General features: G+C 42.4%; 1 pseudogene; it reads right to left on the bottom strand.

The window, feature by feature from the left end:
- Nucleotides 1-1006: 1006 nt before the first annotated feature.
- Nucleotides 1007-8474, bottom strand: LOC116885701 (annotated as a pseudogene).
- Nucleotides 8475-16666: the final 8192 nt, after the last annotated feature.

The following is a 16666-nucleotide window of genomic DNA, read 5'->3' as shown; positions in this document are numbered from 1 at the left end:
GGAGATACCCATGATGTGCAAAGGCTTTACCACACTGATCACATTTGTAAGTTTTCTCTCCAGTGTGTGTTACTTTATGCATTTGGAGATGACTGTGTCGTGCAAAGGCTTTACCACATTCGTTACATTTGTATGGTTTCTCTCCAGTATGAATCCTTTCATGTCTTTGAAGATGATCAGGATATGCAAAGGTTTTGCTACATGGATTACATTCATAGGGTTTCTCTCCATGGTGTGTCCTTTTATGTCCTTGGAGATGGCTGTGTTGTGAAAAGGTTTTACCACATTGACTACATTTGTAGGGTTTCTCTCCCGCAGGTATTATATTCTGCATTTGGAGACTAAGGTGATGTGCAGAGGATTCACCTTTTTGAATACCTTCATAGGGTTTCTCTCCAGTACGAATTCTTTCACACCTTTGAGGATAACTGTGACATGCAAAGGCTTTACCACACTGAGTATATTCAGAGGGCTTCTCTCCAGTAGAACTTCTTTTATGCCTGTAAAGATAATTGGCACAGGTGAAGCTTTACCAAATTCTATATACCAATGAATCTCTTTACCTGCAGGACTTAATTCTACAATGTGGTCTAATTGTAAAGAGAAATCACATCTTAAGGTTTTATCACTTTGTTTACAATCATGGTTTCCCCTTCATTGTGGGTTGTTTTGTGTCTTTTAAGACACCTGTAATGATAACCTGGCTCACATATGTAGCGTCCTTTTTCTCTGAGATTTTTTTCACATATTTGAAGAGGAATGGAAGAGCTCAGAGCTTTACCACACTAAGTGCATTCATAAATTTTCCTATATTGTGAAATATACTATGTTTGCATACTATATTGGCAAAGAAAACCTGTACAAAACTGAACACAATTTCCACATTCCTAGTACTCATAGGGATGTTCTGCAGTGTGAGATTATTCCCAGTGAAGTTGGAAAATCAACCAATTATAAACTTGTTCAAACTGAGAACGATACTCAAATGGGGACTGCTACATATATTCTAATTGTTCTGGGAGAGAGAGAGGTACATCGCTTCTTTCCATATCCCTATGTCCACATGGCTTGTATCCATTGTGACACATGGTATAGCTATTAAAAGGAGAATAAGAAATTAAAGATTTCTACATTGCATTCACACCGTTTGAAATTTTGTTCATCAGACATGTGGTAATGGGATTAAGGTTTCTCCTCAACAACATTCTTGACTCTCATAAACTGCCCCCTCACTTAAACTTGGCAATGTTACTATATAAGTAATCAATTTTACTAATGTATATTTGCTTATTAGAAACATATACTGATCCTATTCAATATGTCAATGTAGATATAAATATATATCTTTTGCAGTATGTGAGTGGTGTGAAACTAAACAGAGTGGCTGTTCAACAGAATAGCTTTAGTGTTGCTAGGATTCAAATGGAAATGTCTGCTAAGGCATCGCTTCCTTTTCTTCTTTCTTAGAGGAAAACACAATCAGACGCCTGACATTGAGGCACATGGATTTGTGAGAATTTAATGATCACAGATATACTTGAAGAAGTGCTTTTTTACATTGTTGCTTTTCTTTAAAACTTCCAGGACACATTAAAATTTCTTCAAAGCATATTCATAGCAATTTGCACTTGAAAATTACCTTCCATATCTTCTGGACCTTTGACAATATTCTTCAATATTATGATCTTCCCAATTGTAGCCTAAAATATAGTTCCCGAAAATGTATAAATATGTTATTGGAAATTAGGCAAAATTTAAGTTGCTATGTTTAGCAAACCTGATTTATTCACCTCCTTCTTCCTCATTCTCAATTGAAGTTACAGAAAAGCATTAGTAGCAAAGAGATAGTTGTTCCCTTATTTTAAAGAGTGAAAGAGGGGTTGGGGATTCAGCCCAGTGGTAGAGCGCTTGCCTAGCAAGTGCAAGGCCCTGGATTCGGTCCCCAGCTCCAAAAAATAAAAAAAAGTGAAAGAAAGTCCACTATCTTACCTACAGCAGTGAGGTTCCAGTAGGTCTCCAGCATCACATCTTTGTAGAGATTCTTCTGTGAAGGATCCAGCAAAGCCCATTCTTCTCGAGTCAAGTTCACATGCACATCCTCATAGGTCACTGCATCCTAACATATCCCACACATGTGTACATCAGAAACCATGATAATGACATCACTGTAAATGTATGCTTCACCGACAATGTATCTGTATGATTCTGGTGCTTCCCCCACTTATTTCTTGACACAGAAGTTCTAATGTAATTACCAAGTCATCGAAGAAGGAAACTGAATAATGAGGTTCACTTCTATCACCTCGTTGCCCTTTGAATAGGATATAGAGCCTTGCAAGAGAAATGCCAATTAAAAGAGGGAGGAAGAGGGAGGAGGGGGAGGGAGGGAGGGAGAGAGGAAGGGAGGGAGAGAGAGAGAGAGAGAGAGAGGCCATGACAAGCAAAGAGTACTGAGCACACATCAGAGAAATTGTATGAACAGTTACTAACTACGGAAAATGATGGGCAAGCTGAGTGTATTGCCTCTTGCAAGCCTTGAATCCCAGCATTCAGGAGGCAGAGGCCGGTATCTCTCGCTGAGTTGGATGCCAGCCTGGTCTATCCAGGACGTCCAGAGGTGCATATTAAGACCCTGTCTCCCCTGTAAAAAATCAATGAAAGATAGAAAGGACTCGGAGGTTTTTACTGGAGTTCCTACAAAGAATTACACATTCACTCCAGTTCTGTATTCATCCTCCAGAATCCTGAAGTGCCCCGAGCGTAAACTGTAATGGTAATGAGATCTTACTAAGGGGAATGCATTCTTAAACCATACAGATGGACAGGTGAAATATTGGCAATGTAAAGGTTGATTCTAAACCAGCAGCATAGGACAGGAGAGATGGCTCAGCCTGAAGAGCTCTCGCTGGTCTTGCAAATAATTGGGCTCAGTCACCAGTTCTTACAAGGGGCTCACAATTATTCATTACTCAAAGTTCAGGGATTCTGAAGCCACCCTCTGACTCCTATGGGGACCAGGCATACATGATGTGCATATTCATGCACAGGCAAAATACTCATATTCATTCAAAAAAATAAAAACAAACAAGAGGTAGGAAAAATGTCACCTGCAATCCAATGACTCAGAAAGCTCGGCAGTGAAGCACAGGCAGTATTAATGTCCTAAATACACGCCATACTGAGAAAGGGAATATTCTCCCTCCCAAATTTCAAAGTTCACAATGTGGATGAAGATCGGCAGAACAGCATATGCTTGACTTGTACCAAAACCAACATCCCACGCCCATCAGTCAAAAATATAAAAACAAACAAACAAACAGCAAAATCTAGGCATACTGGTCCACATTTAATCCCAGCTCTCTGGAGCCAAGGTCACGTGGACCTTTAGGTTTGAGGCTTGCCTGTTCTACACCCCTACTCTCAGGACAGCCAGGCCCACACAGAGAAACTTTGTCTTTAAAAACTGAAACCTTGTGGGCTGGAGAGATGGCTCCATGGTTAAGAGCACTGACTGCTCTTCCAGAGGTCCTGAGTTCAAATCCCAGCAACCACATGGTGGCTCACAACCATCTGTAATGGGATCCGATGCCCTCTTCTGGTGTGTCTGAGGACAGCTACAGTGTGCTCCTCTACAAAATAAATAAATAAATCTTTAAAAAAAAATAAAAAAATAAAAACTGAAACCAAAAAAACAAAATTACAAATATAAAAACACCAGGCTCCCAAAATATAGCATTGAATAACAACAGTTTCAACTGCGTCTCCTGTGATTTAGGGAGTGTATAATGGTGAAGGCAAGACAACATGAGAACAAAGCTGACTGATCAGATTCAATCACAACACAGTAGACACACACACACACACACACAGAGACAGACAGACACAGACAGACACACAGAGAGACAGACAAACACACACAGACACACAGAGACAGAGAGACAGACACACACAGACAGAAGACACACAGAGACAGACAGACAGACACGCGCGCGCGCGCCAGGAAACAGGGTGAGTCTACAGACACTCAAATCTCATCCACAATAAGCAATAGGAAGGTTCCTCCTACAAAAGCTTTTATTGAGAGGACTGAGTTGGCCAGAGCCAGGCTGACTCCATGACAGGCTGAGAAATGACAGTTTGGGAGACTAGGCCAAAGTCTCTGTTTCCCAGAACTGGAAAAATCCTAAACAAGTCGATTCCAGGAAAATCACCCCTCACAGGAAGCCAATCAGGAGCTGCCAGGAGCTGCCCCTGCCACCAGTACTGAGCCAAGAATAGTTAATCAGCAATGGTTCCAGAAATTTCCCTAAATTCCCCAGATATTGACCAATCCCAAAGACACCAATAGCCCTGGAAATTGAGCCAACCAATCTGGATAAAGGTCACCTGCTCCTCTCTGGAATTCCCCTCATTGAGTTTCAATTGTGCTTGCAAAACTCCCATGTCTGCCTCCACCCTGGTGAATGGTAAACCCCTGCATGACAGAATTCTGCAGAGTAAAACGCTCTTTCGTTTGCAAGGTATTTGAGTCTGGGGTCTTCCTTCAGTGACTCTTGGACCCTAACATTGTAAATTCCCCCACAGAAAGCTACAAAGGAGAGAAGCATTCAAAGACATCACCCTGTCTGGGAGCTTTCTGACTCCATCAACCACATTCTGACCCCGGTCACTGTAGGCTCATGGTCATCCATGATGAAAATGCATTTAGTTTAACTTCAATGATCCTAGCAGCCTGCAGCCGCCCCTACACTCTACAAATGCCCAAAGTCTCGTCTGACACTCCTGATTACCACAGCTTGTAAAATCAGAGAGCGAGTTATATCTTTCCAACACACAAAGGCACGGAACACCCTTCCCATTCCAGTAGAGAGGAATGGGTACACAGGGAGGGAGGATTGGACAGAAGCAAGAAACCCAGCAGGACAAACACCAAATCCCGTAGTTCTGTCTCAGACACATGGGGCCTCAGTCTCAAAAGGCTTACATGGCCCTATCTCAGCAACTTCTCATACATCTCTCGGCTTCCACTCCCTCTTTGCAGCTCTCCGTGACAGGTGTCCCATAGCTTAAGGATCTCATTATCTTCTGGTCTCAAAATGCAACTCAGGCTTCACACTCACCGGTTCATGCAATGCACTCTCACAGCATCCTCCCTCCCTGGGGTTCTGCCAAACATAGATGCCTGAACAGTGCTGAACTGAAACCACAGGGAAAGAATCATGACTTAAATTTTACATCTTTCTTATTTCCAGAACTTGGGTGATCCTGCAAGGTTTGGATTCTAAATTGGGGTGGACCCTGCTCCAACAGCTTGGACCACAGCTGTAGCAGGTTTTGTATGAAGTTCCTTCCTGGGTCTAGGAATCACTTTGCCTACCCCTTCCATTCACTGAAGGCTTAGCATGAGGGAGTGTTTCCCTCAGGACACCTTCTGCGATGGTTTGTATATGCCTGGCCCAGGAAGTAGCACTATTTAGAGTTGTGGTCTTGCTGGAGTAGGTGTGCCGCTGTGGGCGTGGGCTTTAAGACCCTACTCCTAGCTGCCTGGAAGCCAGTCTTCTGCTAGCAGCCTTCAGATGGAGACGTAGAGCTCTCAGCTCCTCCTGCACCAGGCCTGCCTGGATGCTGCCACGCTCCTGCCTTGATGATAATGGACTGAACCTCTTAACCTGTAAGCCAGCCCCAATTAAATGTTGTCCTTGGTCATGGTGTCTGTTTACAGCAGTAAAATCCCTAACTAAGGCACCTTCTTAGGCTTCCGATCCTGAGCAAGGACCTGCTCTTTAGTGGCAATGATCTCTTTGAAAATTCGTACCTGTCTCAGCATTTGGCTGCCACCTGAAACTTCCCAGACCTGTTTTTCTCTATAAACCACAGTCTCTGTATTAATTCTGCCCCATTTGTTGCTTTTTTTTCCCCCACTGTAGTCCTGAATGAGGTACTAGTAATAATCATCCAACAGATTCAATATTCCACGTAAAAATACAGCCTATTATTTTGTAATTCTGCCTTAATCAATTTCTCAGGGCATGAGAAAAATATGAATTCTGTCTGCATTTCAGACAAAACTCAAATCTTCCAGGTGCTACAAGAAGAGAGGGAGGTGCCTGTGGCTATGAACAAATGTCCTGGGCTGGAGAGATGGCTCAGAGGTTAAGAACACTGACTGCTCTTATAGAGGTCCTGAGTTCAAATCCCAGCAACCACATGGTGGCTCACAACCATCTGTAATGGGTTCTGATGCCCTGTTCTGGTGTCTGAAGACAGCTACAGTGCACTCACATAAATAAAATAAACAAATCTTTAGAAAAAAAGAGAACAGGTGTCCTAAGTATACTTCAACAAATTACTACTTGTTAGCTTTTGGCTTTGCTTCCCACACTACTGTGGGGTATGAAAAGCTATGAAAAATAAACTCAAGGCCCTGCGCTGCTGCTGCTGCTGCCAATGCTGCACTAACCAGCAGGCCTCCCAAATCTAACTCCTGGCTTTGCATCTTTTTTCTGCCTTTCCTATCTTTCATCCTCGAATCTCCTCACACACTGTTCAACCCGTGCTGGTGGGTTGACTACAAGGAAAGAAATTAGATTCAAGGATCTCTTTCTCTTCAGTCCTTGTTTCTCTCCTATCTGGTGTTAGCGGTGGAAGGTGGACGGGGGATTAATGGTGGAGAAAAAGAAAAAACCATAAAAGTAGCAAAGCCCAGCTACACTGGTTATTGCTAAAAGAGGAGCTGACCTAGGGCACATTTTGCATCCTGTGTATGCTGTCACCCTTAGGTCCCTTTTAGGTACAGGTTGCAGGTTATGCTCTGAACAATTTAAACATGGACTAGAGACTGCAGGTCTAACCACTTAGACAGATGGGACATTAACAGAGCGAGTGTAAGGTCCCAGACGATGAAGAACATAGAGGGTAGACAGTAGAAAAGCTGGGGTGGGGAGGTCTTACACAAGCTATGTCTTAGGCTAAGTTCGCTTCTTAAGAAGAATGTCACCTCGTACACCACTCACATGTGGTAAATGGAAGGAAAGGCGAGACTTCTATGAAGTCACAGAAGCAATGGGTCACACTCAGGAGTCTAACCAAACAGTGGGAACTCAGGGAATCTCAAAAACATTACTGACCAAGCCAACAGTGGCCTTGGGACCGACACCAAAACCTCATACGGTGGGAAGAGTTGTGTTCTCCGAATCTGAAGCAACCCCTCCCCAAGGCCCTGGCCTCTGACCCTTACCTTCTCCCCCAGCCATATTCATGGTGTAGAGAAGGAGCGCTGTTTTCCGTGTATACCTTGGGCCTCAGGAAAAGCTCATAAGGCCTAGGCCTTAGACTGGCTCTGCCAAGCATGTTCCTGGGTTTCAAAAGGAGCTATGTCATGGGGACCTCAGGGAAAGAAAGCCTTGCTTGACCTGCCCAGCACTCAACACAACCATGGATTTTAACCTTTTCAAATGGTTGTGACCAGGTGTCATGAACCATGTGGCAGAACTGTGTTTTTCTCAAGAAGAACTGAACGTTTATTGCACACCAGGCCCTAATGTTGATTGTGCTCCTGTAATGCCCCACTGAGCAGCTTGTTAGAGGCCTGCTCTTTGACATGGGGATGGGCCTGGGGGCTGGTTGTAAGTCACACTTGTTTCCTTTGTTATGGCTTGGAGCCATGTTTCTGGACAACCCTGGTGGCATCCTGATCTCTAGCAGGCCAGGTTAGCACACGTACCTGTGGGGTGCTTTACAGGCAGCCCTCCCTCAGCTACGTTCTCGGTGTGACTTTCGATATCCTAAGAATTAGTAAATCCTGTACATCGTCCATTCTACTGTTTTACATCACAGTGCGATACTGGATCACTACCCTGCACGTGAGATGACTTTTACAACCTCCACAAAATAACTCCAAATGGATTTTATACCTTAATGTTAAATGTTAAGAACAGAACTAGTGGGCTGGAGGGATGGCTCAGTGGTTAAGAGGACTGACTGCTCTTCCAAAGGTTCTGAGTTCAAATCCCAGTAACCACATGGTGGCTCACAACCATCTGTAATGAGATTGGATGCCCTCTTCTGGTGTGATAGCTACAGTGTATATAAATATGTATTTTTTTTTCTTTAAAAAAAAAATAACGGAACTGCTAGAAACTAGGGCTCTCTGGATTTGGCATCCTGACAAGCCACTCTCCCAAATGCTGTGCGCGGATGCGGCCCCACAGTGAAGTTATTCGGGGGCTACCACTGGGTCCAGCTAGTGGCTAGGAGCGCAAGAGACCGCACACGTGGCCGCGTCTGGATGCCGGTTCCCACCCGGCCCCGGGAAAAACCCACCACATCGGCTCCCACTGCCCAGCCCCCTGCTCCTCCCGGTCGTTGGCAGTGACCCTGTGCTCACCATGCCACAACTGCAGAGCCTGCCTGAGCGCGCCCCACAGCATCCAGTTGCAGGACAGAGGATTCGAGCCCGTGCAGCTACCGGGAGGGACCCGCCCCCGCGTGGTCGCAGAAGATCCCGCCTCCTAATCTGATTGGCACGACTGGAGGCTTTGATTGGCCAGTGAGTCTTGAATGGCAAGAGCACCTTCCTTAGGATTAGAGCGTTGGTAAGGGACTCAGTAGAGGTTCTTGACCTGGGCTTCCAGTCCAGGACCGGATATTTTCCAGATCTGCAGAGATTATAGTACTTGTGCCCGGTCCACCAATAGCCTAACTATCTGTCTCCCCGATCAGTCCCAGGGAGGCCCTACCACTCCACCCACCACTACTCAGTCGCCCGCTCCTCCCCTGTGTGGGTAGTGACCCTGTGCTCACCAGGTCCTGGCTTCAACCTGAGCTCCCCTCCCAGCACTCAGTAGGCTCTTTCCCTTCTTCCTCCTGGAATCAGGGTAAATAGCTTGCATAGCCCATTACTCAACTTGCAGTAACTTATCGATCTGTCCCACAAGCAGAAGGGGGCCCAGGATATTAATAATTAAAGAGAGATTTTGGGAAAATAGGATTTTTGGTTTGTGGCTGCTGAGATTCATGTAATTTAACAGGGAGGAATTAGTTAGATTGAGTTATATAGTCATAATCTCATTGGGTAACTAAGCTAAAGTCATATCTTTACTTTGGTATAGAATTTGTTTATTTTTTTTTTTTTATTTTTTTTTTTTATTTTTTATTTTATTTTTTTTCCGGAGCTGGGGACCAAACCCAGGGCCTTGCGCTTCCTAGGCAAGCGCTCTACCACTGAGCTAAATCCCCAACCCCGGTATAGAATTTGTTAAAAAAAAATTTTAAAGTACAAAGTTTAGAGTCAGTCCTTCTATTGATGCCATTACAAATTTCTGAGCTGATTACACATGTGAGTTAAGGGCCAAATAGCAAATTCATGGCTCTGAGTTCGCTAGTGTACTTTCGACATAATAAGATATAAATGGATAACAGTCCTGATTGTCCTATATAGATAGATGGTTTTCAAAAATGTCAGAAATCCACAACCTCTCAGTTCTGGAAGCCGTGTTAGGCTTCCTATGTTTATAGATAGTTGGTCATTCTCAGATTCCTGACAATAGTCTCATAGCCGATCAGGCTATTTAACTCTGAAAATACATATTTTATTAAATAGTTATCAGATAGTATACAGGCTAGCCAGGATATAACACAGATGTTAAGCCTTTCTTAAGCTGGAATGGATAACTAAATGTTCTGCTTAACTGATATAGTGTTGGACTCGGTGTTAGATACATTTTATGCTTTTAATTACAAAATGATAATAGTTGTGCTCAGCTTACATTTGAGAGAAAAGTTTTTTTTTTTAATTAGACAAAAAGGGTGAAATGCGGGATGGTGTCATACAGGTGAGGCAGGTACAGGATAGAATGAGGCCTGTCATTGGACGAGAAGGAAGGATGGGTGAGAGAAAAGCTTGAGGGAAGAGGAGGAGACTGAAACAGAAAGGACTGGAGACTGGAGGAGAAGGTAGAGAAGCCGTGGAGAGAACATGGAGGCTGACGTTAAGGTTCCACCCTGTGTATTTACAGGTTGTTATGAATGTTCTTAAGGGATGGATGTGTACAGGGCCTTGTATGTCTAAGTGGGCGATTATATCTTATCCATCGGATCAGGGGTTGTTGTGTTGTGTGTTCTCTCATGTGGAGGATTGAGGTTGGGAGAGTGTGTGGCAGCAGAGACACTGGGCCACCCCAGAGTTGGGATGTGAGTTTCTGCCAAGAGCAGATAGCTTGGGGCAATGCAGTGCTAGACCCAGTGGGAGTAAAAGAAAGCCATTTAATATAATTTTACAGCAACAGATATAGATGAGGAAAAATGAAAGGAGGAGGAGAGAGAGACATTTAAAAGATGTTATTTCTGTATCAAACATGCAGAGATCTATCTGCTTGTCATGATTTCCTAATGAACCAATGTATTTTCTTAGAATCCACATTGTATTGAATATTGAACACTACACAATTTTACATAGGAGACCTGACCAGACACGATATTGATGAGGGGGTCTGGAACCAACGTCCCATGTATACAGAGAACTGACTGTTACCTACACCTTACGGGAATTGTCGAGGTGATCATCAGAATCTAAGGGAAAATTCATTAATGAGTCCAACCCATGTATGGCTACACAGGGTCAGTGTGGGGAGGTGGCAGAGTCAGTGATCAGCAAGATCCCTCCCTCCTGTCTCTTCATAGCCTGCTCTATGACCAGAGTTGTCCAAAGAGAAAACAGAAGGCAAGACCCAGAGATAGTAACCATTGCTCTCTGCTTTTTAACTTCTCTCTGAAGATATTGGTTGGGAGGTCACCTACAGGAAGTGCATTAAACAGCATCCACCACAAACCTGACCAATCTCCCGCTTCTGTGCACAGCAAATGCCCATTACTCACAGGCGCAATGGTACTTTTCAAGGGAGGACACAGGGAGAGAGGTGGGATCCACTTCTCCTGCTTGTCGTGGGCCAGCCTCTCTGTGGTTGATGGAGCAAGATTCTTCCATTCAAAGCGATAAAACATCTACTCCTGTGCGCTAAGAGGCAGAGATTTTGATCAGTGTCTTCATTACCTGCCCAGGACCTTGAGTTTAGATACGCCCAGGGACAGAATCCCCAGGACGGCACGGTGGCTTTATAAGACAAGTAGAGAAACCTGGTTCTCACATTCATCTCACCTAGTGATGCCCTGGTCATGTTACGATGTAGCAGGAGGGCCCTAGTCAGACACTGTTGCTGTGTTCTTGAAACTCCCAGTCTCCACAGTGGAGAGCCCAACAAATCTATTTTCTTTGAAATTACCCAGGTGGGGTTGGGATTTAGCTCAGTGGTAGAGCGCTTGCCTAGGAAGCGCAAGGCCCTGGGTTCGGTCCCCAGCTCCAGAAAAAAGAAGAAGAAAAAGAACCAAAAAAAAAAAAAAAAAAAAAAAAAATTACCCAGGCTGTGTCATGTGGTTACAATTACAGACAATGAACTAAGATAGGATCTTTTGTTTTGTTTTCTAGTCAATTTGAGTATAGAAACTTTGAGGGATATAAATATAGATTTTTTTATTAACTTGAATATTTCTTATAATAAATGTAGATTTAAAGAATGTAGTAAGGGCCAGTGGAGTGGGTTGGTGATCTGAGTTTTAGCCCCAGAATTGATATGGTGGAAGGAGAGAAGTAACTTCTGAATGTTGTCCTCTTGTCTCTACACGTGCACTGTGGCACTCACATGTGTGAGGGTAGGAACTCCACCCACACAAGTAAATAAATATTTTAAAGTCATTTTCTTTGTATCATTTAACTCAACAATATTAATAAATATATTTACTGATTTAGTGACACAGTATCCTAAAGCACATGCTATACTGTATTCATTCAATACCATTAATTTTTCTACTTTTGTTTCCAGTTTTATATGAACTTTTCATGTGACTATTTGCTATAGGTATTTTTTTAATATTTATTTATTTATTATGTGTACATTGTACAGCTTTCTGCATGTACACGTGCAGGACAGAAGAGGGCATCAGATCCCATTACAGATGGTTGTGAGCCACCATGTGGTTGCTGGGAATTGAACTCAGGACCTCTGGAAGGGCAATCAGTGCTCTTAACCACTGAGCCATCTCTCCAGCCCCGCTGTAGGTATTTTTATAATTCCTACTGTCAGTGTTGAGTCTCTTAGAATCATTCTAAAGTGCAAGACTTTTGGTTCTGGCCTATTGAAGGCTGTGGTTGTGACAACTAGAAAAGAAGTTCAAACCACAAGCTTCCGTTGATTGGAAAATGAGCTCAATTCATAAGCTTCGACCTTATGATTGACTAAGGAAGATGATTTTCTCATTGATCCCATCATAATCTTCAGAATTTGAACAATTACCCCTTTCTTGATTGATGTTTAAAGTCGGTGTAAAGTGACATTTCCCCTGTGAGGCCCTTATTCCGATTATTAGCCCTTTCTCAAGTGCATTTCCTTCTTTTGCTTTTAAGCGCTCTCTCCAGTGGCCTCTGTTACCACCCTAAACTGACATTATTGAAGGTGTTTCCAGATTTAATGTCAAAAATAATTTAGTTGTGGTCACATTCTACATTGTGAAGCTTTTAATGACTTGATATTAGATGCTTCTTCCTAATGAGTAAACTTTAGGAGAGGACAAACCAATATTGTCTTCTCATAGGGGACATAGGATGTGGTCATCCTTGATCATCACAAGGACAAACCTACTGAGCTTCCTGACTTGGGTGCTGAGAACAGAACACAGAGAAGAACTGCTCTTGACTTTTCAGTCATTTCTCCAGCACTCAAATTTGGGTGTATTTTTAAAAAAATAATAAAAACTGGACAAATCCTTGCTGAATATGGTAAACTAAAAATATTCTAAAAGTAAAGCAGAGAGTAGAAAGGGACAGATGAAAAAGGGCAAGTGAAAGATTGCCTACCAACGAATACCCTCAGGTTAGCTGCTGTTCTCCCCTTCGGTGTCCCGTTATATTCTGCTTTCCATGTTTTGTAATTGATGTACTTACTTGGAGCCATTTAATAAAGAAGCTATGTCTTTTATCCCTAATCTGAAGCTCCTGGAAGTTTCTCTTTCAATTTGATGTTCTGTTATTTCTCTGATAAAACAGCACACTTTGGACTTTAGTTTTGTTTATTTGTGGCTCATGATCTGTTTGCAGACTGAAATATTAAGACATAGCTTCTCCAAACAGTGCTTTTACTCATTCCTTGACATTATCTTTTTATGTTGAATCTTCTCATTATTTTATGTTTTGTTGTCCATTTTATATTTCTATGGATCTCTGCTCCATTTTAACTGCACTTGTGTGTGCACACATGTGAGTCTCTCTCTCTCTCTCTCTCTCTCTCTCTCTCTCTCTCTCTCCCCCCACCACATGGGTGCATGCATGATTGTGTGTGTGTGTGTGTGTGTGTGTGTGTGTGTGTGTGTGTGTGTGTGTAAACCTCAGAAGTGTATGTTGAGATCAGAAGACAGTTGAGGAAGTTAATTCTCGTTCTACCACATGTGTCACAGGAGTTGAACTTGGGTCATTACACTTGGTGGTGAATGACTTTAGCTGAGCCACCTTGCTGCCTCTGATTAAACACTTTATTGTGCCAGTTTTTTTTCCCAACATAGGATTTCACTGTGTATCCTTGACTTCCTGGACCTCGCTTTGTAGAGCATGGTGGCCTTGAACTCAGAGAGATCCACCTGCCTCTGCTTGGAGTGCTGGGATTAAAGACGTGTGCCACATCACCTGGTTATAACAGGATTCTTAATTCTTTTGCTTACTTTACAGCCAAAACATGACTCAGTTGCAAAGACTTGCCTGATGGTGACATACACTTCATCACGAGAATACATTTTATGCAGACAGGTACTGTAAAATGCTGACATAAGTCCATGAGCCTATGGCTTTAATGGGACCACCCATTTCTTAGGGGACACTCACTGAAGCCCGTCAGAGTCTTTTCTTGGAATACATTAACCATTTCTAATCTAAAGCTCCTTAGTTGTTGTATTAAAACGAATTTGAAAGTTCAGAGTCTCCTTTTCCCTTGCGTTGAAGTCTGATAAATACAGTCATCACTAGAACTGCAGTTCAAAAAATGTATTCACTACAACTTTCATGGAAATAAAAACTTCTTTTCTTCTTTTAAACATGGCAGCATGAGAAATGCACAACAGCTTCACAAACCAGGAATGAAATATTAGTTGTTACTGAATGGCTTCACAACTGTTTAAGTTTTGAAAGCAAGTGTTTACTCTGAAATTTTAGTATCAGTTCATTAAGAACATTGTCAAGTACTGGAGAGATGGTTCAGGGGATAGGAGCACTGAGTGCTTTTCCAGAGGTCCTGAGTTCAATTCCCAGCAACCACATGGAGGCTCACAAACATCGGTGATGGGATCTGGCGCCCTCTGCTGGCCCGCATGCGCACACGCAGGCAGAACGCTGTCACTCACCGCGTACCCTGTCTTGAGGTGGCTGCCATCCTAGGAGTAATAAATTGATGTTTGTTACATGAAACGTTAGTCTACACATCTAAACAAGAATATTTTCTCATGCCAGCATGAATTTAAACATCTCTCCACAGTCAAGGATGACACAAACATTTAGTGAAGAAAAAAAATCCTTGCATGTTGCCAGCCACCACCAGTGCAGTCAGGGGTTTCGCGCACCCCAGCCTCAGTGACATCTCTTTTAAAAAAGGCATTTGAGGACAAAAGAAGCATCGAAAGCTGGATTTCTCGTGAAAGTACATGTGATGAATCAACCCAAACAGATAGTTGTAACATTTCATTCTGTGAAGTTTTATAAAGGAAAGTGAACTGAGCGAGTAAAGCCGGGGTTAGTGCTATGCAGAGCACTCAGGCTTCTCTATGGTTCTGCCTTCTTCTCGGAACTTCAGAGCCAACAGCTGCCTCCATTACACTAAGACGCTCAAAGGAGTTTCCTTTGAGATTTCAACAATACAGACATTTTTTTTTTTTTTTTGTTTTTTTATTTTTTTTTTTTTTTTTTTCCGGAGCTGGGGAGATACCCAGGGGGCATCTAAATGCACCACTGAGCTAAACCCCAGCCCCATACTTAGACATTTTAATGTTGCATTATTTTTAAGATACAGGCATCTAAATGCAGTGAGACAGTTAGGAAACTGACCAAAGCAGATAACATTGCTGTTCCTGCAGCTATGCAGGGCCCAGACTCCCGATCACTTTATGTTGAGGGGGGACCTTTTGTTTATTATTCTTGTAATTATACATAATATGAAAGCTGACATTTTTATCTTTTTAAGTTGATAGTTGAGTGGCATGAAGTACATTCACAGTATTGTGGGATTATGATTCCCGTCCATCACCACAATTCTTTTACCATTTCAACCTGAAATTCTATACCCAATAAATACCAGCTCTTCACTTCTCCCTCTCATAGCCCTTGGCAGCCACCATGCTACTTTCCATTGCTATAATTTGATGTCTATAGGTTCTTTGTACAAATAAAATCATATAATATTTGTCTCTTGGCAACTAGGTTATTTCCTTTTGTGCAAAATCCTTGGAGCAGCTATGTTCTGGCATGTGCCGCAGCTTTTAGTCTGAATTATGTTCCATTTGTATACAGTGTGTGTTCGTGTGTGTTTGCATGCATCTCTTGACCAATGCTGACATTGTGTATTGTTCCTCAGGTAACATCCTGAGGAAGCCGGGTGTCTCACTTGAGATCAATAATTTAGGTTAGGCTGTCTTGACAATGGATCCCAGGCCTCCACCTGTCTCCCCCTCACCAGAGCTGGGCTTGCTGGCAGAACTATGCCTGACTGGTGTTTTGGAGTTTTGTCATGAGTGTGTGTGTGTGTGTGTGTGTGTGTGTGTGTGTGTGTGTGTGTGTGTGTGTGATTGTGTGTGTGTGTCTAAAAACAGCTTGGATCTATAGTAAAGTTTTAAAAAGTGTTTCAATAAATATTTATTATACAGAATAATGTAATTTATTATAGTGTGTTCATGCATGTATATAATGACTTTTGACAATATTCCCCAACCCCGCCCCCCTAATTTCTCTTGGGGTTGCATTGAATCTTCACATTGATTTTGGAAATATGGCCGCCTGTGAGCATGCAAGGTCTTTCAAACTTCTAGTGTCTTCTTTAATTTCTTTCTTCAGGATGTAAAATTTTCATTATAGAGGTCTTTCATTTCCTTAGGTTTAATTCAAGAGATTTTTGCTTGGATTTTTAAAGTGTCATGAAAGCATTATTCCCCTGATTTCCTTCTCAGGATACTTTTCATTGGTTTATAAGAAGACCACCCTAACCCTAACCCTAACCCTAACCCTATGTCATTTTTGTATTCTGTCGTTTTGTTGAAAGTAATTATTCATTCTTTTAGGTTTTCTGGTGGAGTCTTTAGAGTCTTTGATGTATAGAATGTTATTATTTACAGATAGAGATACTTTGACTTCTTCCTTGCCGTATTATATTCCTTTTATTTGCTTTACATTGTTTAGCTAAGATTTTTCAGTACCATCTTGAATAAGAGTCAGGAAAGTGGGAACCCTTGTTTACTCCATAATATGTCAGCTACAGGCTTGCCATATATATTACTGTGTCGAGATATGTTTCTTCTGTTCTGAGCTTCTTTGGGACATTTGACAAGATTGATGGTTTTGTCAAAAGCCTTCCATGTCTATCAA

Source organism: Rattus rattus, chromosome 1, assembly GCF_011064425.1.
Source record: "Rattus rattus isolate New Zealand chromosome 1, Rrattus_CSIRO_v1, whole genome shotgun sequence".
In the NCBI taxonomy this organism is placed as follows: domain Eukaryota; kingdom Metazoa; phylum Chordata; class Mammalia; order Rodentia; family Muridae; genus Rattus; species Rattus rattus.
This window is presented reverse-complemented; position numbering and strand designations above follow the sequence as displayed.